This window comes from Ovis aries, chromosome 16 (genome assembly GCF_016772045.2).
Source record: "Ovis aries strain OAR_USU_Benz2616 breed Rambouillet chromosome 16, ARS-UI_Ramb_v3.0, whole genome shotgun sequence".
In the NCBI taxonomy this organism is placed as follows: domain Eukaryota; kingdom Metazoa; phylum Chordata; class Mammalia; order Artiodactyla; family Bovidae; genus Ovis; species Ovis aries.
This window is the reverse complement of record NC_056069.1, coordinates 23,529,810-23,542,474: the sequence shown is the minus strand read 5'-3', so window position 1 is coordinate 23,542,474 and position 12,665 is coordinate 23,529,810. Positions and strand designations below refer to the sequence as shown.

The 12,665-nt window shown below is 38.8% G+C and overlaps 1 protein-coding gene across 2 annotated transcripts in view; it reads left to right on the top strand.

Moving 5' to 3' along the window:
- The first annotated feature begins 3,103 nt into the window (after positions 1 to 3,103).
- Positions 3,104 to 12,665, top strand: part of IL31RA (interleukin 31 receptor A) — a 90,354-nt gene continuing 80,792 nt past the window's right edge. Inside the window, exons 1-2 of one of the 2 annotated variants that reach the window (XM_060400418.1) lie at positions 3,104 to 3,164; positions 10,063 to 10,179. The gene's annotated coding sequence lies outside the window, so the exon portion shown is untranslated. The remainder of the gene's footprint in view (positions 3,165 to 10,062; positions 10,180 to 12,665) is intronic. The other variant, XM_027979943.3, reaches the window with a different exon arrangement.

Here is a 12,665-nt window from a genome sequence, read left to right as displayed (position 1 = left end):
GCATTGTTAGTTATTTTGTCTGTATGTCTTAATTGTCTCTTCCAGTTTTGTTTACAAAGAGAATTTATAGGTCATTTCTTTTTTTATTTCCTCAAAGAGTTTCTTGGTCATAGCCTGATTGCTGTAAAACTTTTTTGAGTCATGCTTGATTTATCAAATTTACCATCAGAGCATTACTGAAACAAATGTAAAGAGAAAGTCACACATAATCCTACCATCATAACAAACCAACTATAAACCTTCAAGTGTTCATTTACTTTCCTTATTTCTGAGTATAGATTTGAAAATTTTCTTTAAAAAATATCAAAGTGACTGATACACATGACTAGAAAATAAAATTCTGTAGAAGGATTATATAGTAGAGCACCTGCTGCCTCTCCCTTTCTAAATTGCTGTTCCACATCCCACAGTCTACTCACTTTGCATGGTAAAGACCACTCACCTCATTCTCCCTTCCTTGGTAACTTTTTTCCAATTCTATTGAGATGCAGTTAATAAATACCGCTGTGTAAGTTGAGGGCATATAGCATATGGTTTCACTTATACTGTATTGTGAAATGATTACTGCGATAAGTTTAGTTAGTATCCATCATCTTATAGTAGATAAAAAAAGAAAAGAAAAAAATTGGTAACTTTAATATGGTTAGAAGTATACTTTTTGAGATGATAAAGGCACCCTACTTCTGTTTTTACATTGCAACATCTGTAAACTATACATTTCCATTTCCAAAGTTAACATTTGCATTCTGTAACAAAGCTCCCTTGTTATATCTACAAGTTGATTCTAAAACTCAAAATCAATAGGGTGTACATAATATAGTTTGTTCTCTGCATGGGCCAGTTAACATAGTCTGATTATCTTTCCTTTACTATTTTTCCAATTTTGTCACCTCTGTGTTTCTAGGGACAATTACTATAAATATTCCACAGACCAATTTGCTTTAACTTTGGATAAACTCTTAGAACAGTTTGCTTACCCTGTAGTTCGATTGTCTTTCTCTTTTTTGGAGAAGAAATGTGTGCTTTTCATCATATTATTTTCTGTGTTCAAAGTTAGTGTCTGGAAGCTAACTGACCAAAGATGTTAATGTTCTTAAATTGTATAATGAGGGGACCTTTAAATTCTAGAGTATTTGGTGTGCTTTGCAGATCATACTTTCCTGACTCTGGGAGTGTATTGTATTTCTCTGATAATTTTTCCTAGATTTTCTTTCTTCTATGGAACTCCTGTTGATATTAATCAGATGCTAGAACTACAAAATTAATCTCTAAGTCTTCTGTCTTTCATGTTTTTTCATCTTTTTGCTTATGTTTTGGTAGAATACTATCTTTAAATCTTTTTATTTTTTTAGAAATTATATTTTATTTCCAATAGCAATCTTATTTTCTTTTGTTTTTCCAAATGTTGCTTAATAGTGAATTTTCTACTTCACTAATGCTGTTTTAATCCCGGAATTTAACCTGAGAAAAAAATTTTTTTTTTTTTTTTTTACATTAAGCATGTGTTTTCCTGCTGCTTGACATCAGAAATCTTTAGCCTTTATCAACTTTAAGTTGTTATGGTATATAGAATGCTGCTGTTGCTGCTAAGTTGCTTCAGTTGTGTCTGACTCTGTGTGACCCCGTAGACGGCAGCCCACCAGGCTCCCCCTGTTCCTGGGATTCTCCAGGCAAGAACACTGGAGTGGGTTGCCATTTCCTTCTCCAGTGCATGAAAGTGAAAAGTGAAAGTGAAGTCGCTCAGTCGTGTCTGACTCTTCACAGCCCCATGGACTGCAGCCTACCAGGCTCCTCTGCCCATGGGATTTTCCAGGCAAGAGTACTGGAGTGGGGTGCCATTGCCTTCTCCGATATAAAATGCTGGCTTTAGTCAAATTCAGTAATCTGTTCATTTTCGTGCCTTTCCTGCCAACTGCTGGAGTCTAGTGACCTCTCCTCTACCTGTTCATTGAGGCTTCCTCTCAAGTGAGTGCCTAGTCACTTTTCTCAGTTGTGTCCAACTCTCTGCATCTCCATGGACTGTGTAGCCCATCAGGCTCCTCTGTCCAGGTAATTTTCCAGGCAAGAATACTGGAGTGGGTTGCCATTTACTACTCTGGGGATCTTCCCAACTGAAATTGAATCTATGTCTCTCCAGTCTCCTGCATTGAGAGGTGGATTGTTAACCACTAGTGCCACCTGAAAAAGCATAGGTTAAGAGATGAATAATAAAGCTTAGATTTTCTTCCATTGAATTCTTTGCATTTTAAAGCGTTGCGGAGTCAAAGGTTGTGGCCCAAACTAAAGAAGCTCAAAATGTAGAATGTCAGGCATCAGCTGTACAAATCAAGGTTTGGGAATAATGGTGATGTTAGTAGAGAGTAAAGATGAAGAGTGGTCCTGATTTCATACTGGGTATATGACCCATCCAGCCCATCTGTCTGTTAGGGTCTTGGGTAGAGTAGTGATTGTTTTCTGATTTAATTTTTCAGCATTGATAACATAGGGCAGCTGCTTTGGACAGAAGTTCACCCCTTCTTTACACTTTACACCCCTGGCTTTACACTTTGTGCTGTTCCTATAATCTCTCTACTGGTCCCCTAACTGGGGAGAAGAGAACATTTCATTTTGTTTCATATACTCTTTATTGATTTTAAACTATGTTTAAAATGGCCGTGTTAAAAATTTCAGCCACACACCAATGTGCCTGATGCTGTGGTCGGCACTTATGTTCAGTGTCGGCTTTAGATTTCCCTGCCATGCCCCACGCAGAACCGGGAACCTAGTACCTCCTTAGGAAAAGCCCAGAATGGACTTGTATTATGTCCCACGATGCTGGTGGTGAGGAAAAGTGAGCTCAGCCTTGGGGTCAGACAGATGTGAGCGATCAGACAGCTGTGTATGGCTGTGGTCACCTTGAAGCTGCTGGTGCTGGGAAGCAGCTTCGCCTGCATCCCGGCTTGGTCCCCAAAGCAGCTCTGAGCTGGTGGTCCTTCCTTTCCCGAGCCAGGGCAGTGCTTTGCTTTGCCGGGAATGACAGCTACTGAGGGTGTGGGGGTGGCGGGAACCTTCCCCCTGGGGCGGAGCCAGAGGTTGGCTTCCTGGGATCCCAGGGACTGGGATAAGCAGATAGGAGGGCGTCCCTGCCGCTGAAAACTTGCGCGCTGATCGCTGATCGTATCCAAGTGAGTGTGGGGCGTGCCTGCGTGCCTGCGTGGTGGGCTGGTGCTGCTGTACTCCTAGGGTTCTCCCTTTAGAATCGCGGTTCTTAATCACTTTAGATCCCGTTGGTTTTCTACTCAAGTTTTACTTGAAGTTTCAGGGGATTTATCTGTGCTGTGCTTAGTCGTGTGCTTAGATTTCTCTACCTATGTAAAATCCATCCATAGACACAGCAAAAAGGCCAGGGAACCAAAGATTAAATGACTCCTGCTTTAGAAACAGTTCCCTGAGGAATTTCTTGTAAGGAGAGGACTGTGGGGAGGGACAATAAGGTGTGCTGAAACACTAAGGATGCTTGAAATTGAAGTGAGCAAATGATTTGTCCTAGAGTTTGGGGTCTGGCAATTTAGGTTAATCCTTTAAGTGCTTCATTAATTGTTTTGCTATAATTTAGGAGATTGCCAAATTGTCATAGTAGGGCATTGAAATCTACTTCTCTGTGGGGGATTTTGCATGTAAGAATTCCTTGGAAAAAAATTTTTTTTCCTTTATCAGTGTTTTCTGGATTTGGAATCATGTTTTTGTAGAATTCTTTTTCAGCATTCAGGAACAAAGCCCAGTTTTTTCTTTCCTGTGTATATGAATTTATTATCCTGAAGTCTTGGCTATCTCTATTTAACCTAACTTTCTTTTTAGTTTTGGCAGAGTTTCACCATGTGAGGGATATATTCTCAACAGATAGAAAAACAGTTAAAAATACTCAAAAACTTTTATGTATAGGAAGAGACATTCTTGTATAACAAAGTGGGTATGATGCTTCACATTAAAGAACTAGTTGGAGTAGCCTTAACATTGGTCTTATTCAGTGACTTGGCTGGTACCTAGCACTGTCAGTGATCTGGTTTATCCTTCAGTTTGCTTTTACATAAAAGAAAGACAATAACTGGAGGTTTCTTCATCCAGTGTGCATCCAGTGAAGATGCTACACAGTCAGTGTATGCAGTTACAGTAAAATACTTTTAAAAGAGGCAGCCCCATGTAAGAATGCAGAGTATCATAGCCGTATGCTAGTGCCCTTATATTTTAATGTTCATTTTATTCTAATACAAAAAATCCCCTACATACAAAGAAATTCTATTCCAAGAGCACATTCATAAGTCTGATTTGCTTATAAATCCAACAGTTAGCCTAGGTACCCAGGCAGAACAATTGGCTACAGGGGACTGTACTGTATTGGTTTATAATACTTATCACACAAAACATTAAAAAACAAACATTGTTAGTCTTACAGTACAGTACCTTGAAGAGTATAGTAGTACAGTACAGAAGCTAGCATACAGGAGCTGGCACTGAGTGAACAGACAAGAAGAGTTACTGACTGGAAGAGGGAAAGGAGATGGGAAATGATAGACCTGAAGGATTGTCAGCAATAGGAAACAGAGGGCAAGCTGCAGTTCACTCATGCCTGATGTTGATGGAATGCATGTTTGCATCCTTCAGAGTTAACAATTTGAAGGTTTGTATTAGGGCACATACTGTATTGAATTAGCTGATATATCAATGATCAATAAATAGTTGTTTCCTGAGAAACGGGTCACATTTGCAACTATAGTGTTTGAGTTGCTTACAAATATCACATGAGTGACACCACAGTTCAAAATACATGAGTGACACTTGTTAATTGACCATTTATCATCTCATTATATCTTCCATCTATTAATTGTTTCATCAGTTTTAGGATGGTCTACCACTTGAGATTTTTCATGATAATCTACAGATGCTAATCAGCTAATGTATTTGTGTTAGTTAAATGGCAGGTTCTGACAGTTTTATCTTACCATGTTTGTTCTTCAAGTGGATTATCTTACTGTGTTACCAGTTGTATGGGATGGTGGAAAGTTTGATTTCAATAATTTGTTTCAGTTTTATAGACAGAATTGTTAGTGCTGTAGTGCCACAAATTAAAACCATCATTTGAACTATAGAATGCTTTGGTGCCAAAATCAGTACAGTTCAGTTCAGTCACTCAGTTGTGTCTGACTCTTTGCAACATCATGGACTGCAGCATGCCAGGCTTCCATGTCCATCACCACCGCCCAGAGCTTACTCAAACTCATGTCCGTTGAGTCAGTGATTTCATCCAACCATCTCATCCACTGTCATCCCCTTCTCCTGCCTTCTATCTTTGCCAGCATCAGAGTCTTTTCAAATGAGTCAATTCTTGGAGTCAGGTGGCCAGAGTATTGGAGTTTCGGTTTCGTCATCAGTCCTTCCAATGAATAGTCAGGACTGATTTCCTTTAGGATGGACTGGTTGGATCTCTTTGCAGTCCAAGGGACTCTCAAGAGTCTTCTCCAACACCACACTTCAAAAGCGTCAATTCTTCAGTGCTCACCTTTTTTTATAGTGCAACTCTCACATCCATACATGACTACTGGAAAAACCATAGCTTTGACTAGGCAGACTTTTGTTGGCAAAGTAATATCTCTGCTTTTTAATATGCTGTCTAGGTTGATCATAACTTTTCTTCCAAGGAGCAAGTGTCTTACTGCATTCGCCATCTGCAGTGAATTTGGAGCCCAAGAAAGTAAAGTCTCTCACTGTTTCCATTGTTTCCCCATCTATTTGCCATGAAGTTATGGGGCCCAGATGCCATGATCTTAGTTCTCTGAATGTTGAGTTTTAAGCCAGCTTTTCCACTCTCCTCTTTCATTTTCATCAAAAGGTTCTTTAGTTCTTCGCTTTCTGCCATAAGGGTGGTGTCATCTGCATATCTGAGGTTATTGATATTTCTCCTGGCAATGTTGATTTCACCATGTGCTTCATCCAGCCCAGTGTTTCGCATGATGTACTCTCTATAAGCAGGGTGACAAACTACATCCTTGACATACTCCCTTCCTGATTTGGAACAAGTCTGTTGTTCCACGTCCAGTTCTAAATGTTGCTTCTTGACCTGCATACAGATTTCTCAGGGGGTAGGTCAGATGGTCTGGTATTCCCATCTCTTTCAGAATTTTGCACAGTTTGTTGTGATCCACACAGTCAAAGGCTTTGGCATAGTCAATAAAGCAGAAGTAATTGTTTTTCTGAAACTCTCTTGGTTTTTTGATAATCCAGTAGATGTTGAAAATTTGATCTCTGGTTCCTCTGCCTTTTCTAAATCCAGCTTGAACATCTGGAATTTCACGGTTCATGTACTGTTGAAGCCTGCCTTGAAAAATCAGTACAGTTTATCATAATATAGATATTATGGATAAATTATGTAGTGAGAGTGATGCTACTGACATATTTAAGCTAAGTAACAACAGTCTTGTAGTTTTCTCATTTCTCTATGTATTGGATGGGAAAGTGAACCCTACTCAGGTCAGAAGACTAAGATTAACTTAAAGTTTGAACCTGAGCTCAGCATCTTATATTTGTGTGCTTTGGGACAAGTTAACTTTTTAATCATTTTATTACAAATATGATTTCCATATTTAAAAAGGCACAAACCTTTAGTGTATGGCTTAAATTTTTATTTACATATACTTAAAACCATTGCATGAATCAAAATGGGTAACATTTCTGTTACCCTCTTGCCCCTTGGCATTCAACTCCTTTGCTCAGAGGTAACCACTATTATGATTTTTATAACCATAAATTATGTTTGTTCCTGAACTCTATATAAATGGAATCATAAGCTCTCTTTTTTGTTGTTTTTTTCAACATAGTATTAGTGAGATTTCTCCATGTTGTGTGTATCAGTTCTCTCTTACTGTGTGGTGTTCTGTCATATGAATATACTATAAATTGTTTTTCTAATTTCTTGTTGATGGGCATATGAGTTGTTCCCTGTTTCTTACTACTGTAAATAAAGCTCCTAAGTATATTCTGTAAGTCTTCGGTAAACACAGCTCTCAGTTCTCACAGGTGTGTACCTAGGAGTGAAATTGCTGGATCATAGGTATGTGTTTAGCTTTCTTAGTAACAGCAAAAGAGTTTTCCAAAGTAGTTGAATTATTATTATTAAAGCTACCAACACTGTAGGAAGATCGTTCCATTTGCTTCACATCCTCACCATTATTTGTTATTGCCAGCTTTAAAATTTTAGCCATATACTGTGGTTTTAATTTACGTTTACCTGATGGTTAGTGATGTCAGGCACCTTTTCATGTGTCTGTTGGTTATTTATTTCATTGTTTCTCCATCTGTTTACATGTCTACCCAGTCACAGTCTTGGCAGCAATACACCTCGGAGTCATACAAGGGGGTAGAGAAGAGATGGAATCAGGGATAGATGGGGTGTTATCTTACTGCTTCATGATGACACCAAGAGTTGTGAACTGGTTTATTGTTAGCCTTTTGAGTCACTGATTTTATCTCCTAGGATGACACTAGCTGCTTTTTAGAAACCCCCAGAACTTCAGTGACTTAACAAGATGGAGGTAGGTTTTTGGTCGCCTAACTGTCCTAGGAGGGTGCTCCTGCAAGGTAGATATTTAGAACTCCAGGCTTTTTCTGTCATGTGCCTCTACCATCTTTGGTACATGGTGTCCAAGGACTTTATGCTTCTCTTCATCAAGCCAGGAAGAGGGAAAGAGTTGGGGGCCAGGGGAGGGCAGAGGTGGACAAGAGGAAGATGTTTATGAATTAGACTAAGAAATGACATAGATCTCATTTCCTCTTCCACTGTTGAGAACTTAGCTCCTTAACTGTAAGGAGGCTAGCAAGTGGCAGAGTTGGGCTTTGAACCCAGATATTCTGGCTCAAAACTCTGTTTGCTGAACCTCCACTCTAGCCCATCTCCAGCTGCTGTGTGTATGCTCAGTTGCTCAGTCGTGTCTGACTGCAATCCCGTGGGCTATAGCCCACCAGGTGGTTCTGTCCATGGAATTTTCCAGGCAAGAGTACTGGAGTGGGGTGCTGTTTTCTACTTCAGGGGTCTTCCTAACCCAGGGATTAAACCCATGTCTCTTGAGTCTCCTGCATTTGCAGGTGTATTCTTTACTGCTGCCTCGCTGGTACGGGATAGACATATGTGATCAATATATCCCAAATATCATTTCAGTATATAATCAGTATAAAAATTAAGGTATTTTACATTTTGTGCTGAATCTTTGAAATCCAGTATATATTTTATAATTACCTCATATCTCAATTTGGAAGCTGTTTTCATTGGAAATATTTAGTGTTTAGATTTTATAAACTATACTGAATATAGTAAATTATGATTTACATACCCAATATAGATTCACATACTCAAGTTGTTTCACATATACTTAAGTTTCCCAATAGCCAAATCAAGTCTCAAGCTTTAGGTTAAGTAAATAAAGTTTTAAAAATTCAGTTTCTCAGTTGTACTAACTGTGTTTCAAGTGCTCAGTAGCCACATGTGGTTAGTGGCTAAGACTCTTTTAGCAACAGTGGCTAAGACTTTTTTAGCAATTCTCAAGTCTAGACTAAGCTCTAGGAAGGCAGAGACTTCAGCCTGGCTCTGAGAAAGTGCTCAAGAAATATTTGTGGTTTGAAAATAATGTCATCCTATTCTGAAGTTGGTAAGAGTTGAAAGTGAAATTTAATAAATAATTTAATTGAAAAGCTGGGAGGAAGCCAGATTTCCAAAGCTAAGTTTTGTCTCAAAAATTTAATTATTCTTAATAAGCATTTAGTGTATGCTTATTATATATAAATATAGCATTTATTTTTATTTATATATTCATTATATATATATTTGTTTTTAAATATATATTTTATATATTATATAGAATATATTTTAATTATATAGCATTTATTTATATATAGCATTTATTTTTTTATTAAATATAGCATTTATACATGCAGTGATTTAGGCTATAATGGCTATACATTTTTGGAGGATGTCTTTTTTCACTCCACTGGCTTGCAACTCTGGTCAAATTACATATTAATAGCCACATAATGGATTAGCTAAATAACTGTGGAGGAAAATGTTCAAAGTTAATTTTTCTTCAATTCATTGGTTTGAATTGGGAATAGAAACTAAAGGAAAATGAGGTTAAAACAATTAAGGTTCAAATTCTGAAAAATAATCATACATCCTATTTCATGTTGCTCTGCAGAGGAAATTATTTTGTTGTATTACAGAGGCATACACATGTAATTTAACAACAATGAAAAATGTTTTTTGAAAAAAACATGAAAAACTATATTCTTTGAGAATGGGAGTTTTATATATTAATATCTGTATGTTTTTCCCACTAATTACCCAGACTTTACTAGTTCAGTGGTCTACTCAAGTCACACTTCTTTTGCAAAATCTTCCTTGGTTACTGTACTTCATAGTGCTTCCTCCCATCCTGGAACTCATAGACTCAAAATATTTTGTTATCCAAATATATATCTACAGTGTTGTGAATTGTTTCTCATTTGACTCATGTTATGTCATGTCTAGCCATCTCAACTTAGTCCTCTCAGTATTTAACAAGTAACAGTTGCTCAACATGTGCTTGAGTACACACAAAAATGACAAATGGAAATCCTGACTGACAGCCTTCTTAAGAACCTCTGACTGTTCTCATGCTTTGAGTTCAAATTGCTTTACTGCATTCTGCTTGACTTGAATAGTGAGAACAGTTCGGCTGAGCTGGAGAGAGCTAACTGCCAAATGTTGGAGTACTGCATTAAACAGGTCAAAATGAAAGTGAGTCAAGTCTTTAACCACTAACGGCATTTGTATAGACAAGGGTCTGAACTAAAAGACTCCCTCTGTTCCTCTTCTTCCTGTGAAATGGCCTCCTTGTTGAGGGTCAGATGGATCAGTACAGATGGGGGGTTGTCTCACTGTTTAGGGAGCCCTGAACAAAAGGCACCTGCAGACGTATGGACCCAGAGGCTGGGAAAAGGAAGAAGGAAAGGCTAGGAGTGGGAAAGTACTGAGTTGGGGTCTAAAAAATTGTCTTCTAGTTTTTTCCCATAAGAAGACTTCCAAATAGAGGTGCCTGGGCCAGAAATGAAGATGTGTATAACAGCACCGCCTTCCAGGGGGACCTGAATCCTTGTCTGCAACAACTTTCAGAGATGGTAATGCATTGTGTATTGATTTTGTATCAAATCTGATATGGGGAGGAAACCTCTGATGTGAAGCCCACCAAGGAACGTTTTTGTAATTGCTTATTGTCAGGCCTAAAAAATTGGTGTTTTTTTGGCTGGGACATGGACTCCTTATGTATGAAATCTGTTCTCAGGACCTCAAACTACCCTTATCTGTTCTAGGGTGGACATTTTCCAGCATTTTAATATCTTTGAAATCAGGATGTATTTTATAATTGATGTCATCCAGATAACAGTTGTAATCTAACTGATGCTTTGGGATAAAAATCAAGAAAGTACCAGCATACTCAGCCCTAAAAAGGAATGAATTTGATTTAGTTGTAGTGAGGTGGGTGAAATTAGAGTGAAGTCAGAAAGAGAAAAACAAATGTCATTTATTAGTTCATGGAATCTAGAAAAGCCCTGATGAACCTATTTGCAGGGAAGGAATGGAGACACAGATCTAGAGAATGGACTGTGGCCATGGGGAAGGTAAGGGTGGGATGAATTGAGAAAGTAGTGTTGACGTATATACACTATCAAATAGAAGTTACTGGATAGCACAGAGCCCGGCCTGGCACTCTGTGATGACCTAGAGGAGTGAGATGGGGGAAGGGAGGGAAATATGTATGTGTGTGTATGGTTTGTGTATGTGTTTGGTTTGTATATGTGTATGGTTTAGTTACTAAGTTGTGCCTTACTCTTGTGACCCCACGGACTGTAGGCCACCAGACTCCTCCGTCCATGGGATTTTTCAGGCACGAATACTCTAGTGGGTTGCCATTTCCTTCTCCAGGGAATCTTCCCAACCTAGGGATTGAACCCGGGTTTCCTGTGTTGCAGGTGGTCTCCTGCATTGCAGGCAGATTCTTTATTGACTGAGCCACCAGGAAATCCCATGTATTTTTGTGTGTGTGTATATATAATTATGGCCTTTTCACATCATTGTTTGGCAGAAACCAGCAAAACATTGTAGAGCGATTTTCTTCCAATTAAAAAAATAAAAGTACTAGCAGATGGAGAGCAAGAAAGCCAAGTAGGAGAATGTGGAGCTCACCTCCCCTGATGAACACATAAAAATACATCTACATGTGAAGCAATTCACACAGAAAAACTGGAGACTGGCAGACATATAACCAAGGCTGTAAGAAAGATCCACACTGAGTTGCATAGGAAGGGAAGAGAAGTGGTCAGGTCAGGACCTTTGCCCCTGGGAGAAAGCACAGAAGAGGAGCAGGATTCTGTGGGCTTGGAGAGCCTCCCTGGTGAGTAAACAGTTTGAACCATACATTGGGTGTCTCAACCCTGGGGTCTGACACTGAAAAGACAAGTCCCTTTAGTTGGTGTGAAAATCAGTGAAACTAACACCTGTTAGGAACCTAGACTTCGTTCATGAAGAAACATGCACATGCTTGCTTACTCTTGAAACAAGGCAGAGGATGCAGATTGAAGCTGCCTGGAACTTACTCTGGTTTCCCTCAACCACCCCAGTGCATGCCTCAGTCCATGCCAAGCACCCAAGCACCAGACAGAGAATCCAGAGCATTAGTAATAAGAATGCTAACTGAACTAAGGAAAAGAATAGATGAACACAGTTTTAATAAGGAACTAGAAAATGAATAAAAGAACCAGTCAGAACTGAAGAATACAGTAGCAAATGAAAAACACACTTGAAGGAGTAAATAGCAGACCAAGGATACAGAAGAATACAAGTGATCCAGGAGACAGAATGAGGGAAATTATACAATCAGAACAGGAAAAAGAGGGTGGCTCAGGTAGTGAAGAGTCCACCCGCAGTGCAGGAGACTCAGGTTTGATCCCTGGGTCGGGAAGATCCCTGAGGAAGGAAATGGCTACCCACTCCAGTATTCTTGACTGGAGAATTCCACAGACAGAGGAGCCTGGAGGGCTACAGTCCATGGGGTCGCATAGACTTGGGCACAACTGAACGACAACACACACGTACAAGGAAACAGAAGAACACAAGTGATCTGGAAGACAGCATAAGGGAAATCACCCAATCAGAACAGGAAAAAGAAAAAAGGGAACAATTTAGGGTATTTGTTGGAAAACACCAAGTATACTAATATTCACATTATAGGTGTCCCAGAAGACGAGAGAGAAAAATGTGTTGAAAATATAATTTGATTAAATTGTGGCTTAAAAGTGTCTGAATCTGGAGAAGGAAACATATCTAGGTATGAGAGGCACAGTGAGTTCCCTAAAATTTATGAACTCAAAGAGACCCATACCAAGATATAATTAAAACAGCAAAATTTAGAATTTTAAAGGCAGCAAGAACAGACTCATATAAAAGGGGATTCTCATAAGGTCATCAGCTGATTCTTCTGCAGAAACTTTGTAAGCCAGAATGAAGCAGCACGGTTTATTTAAGGTATTAAAAGGGGAAAAACCTACAATTTAGGATAATCTGCCTGGCAAGATTATAATTCAGAGTTGGAAAAATAAAGAACTTC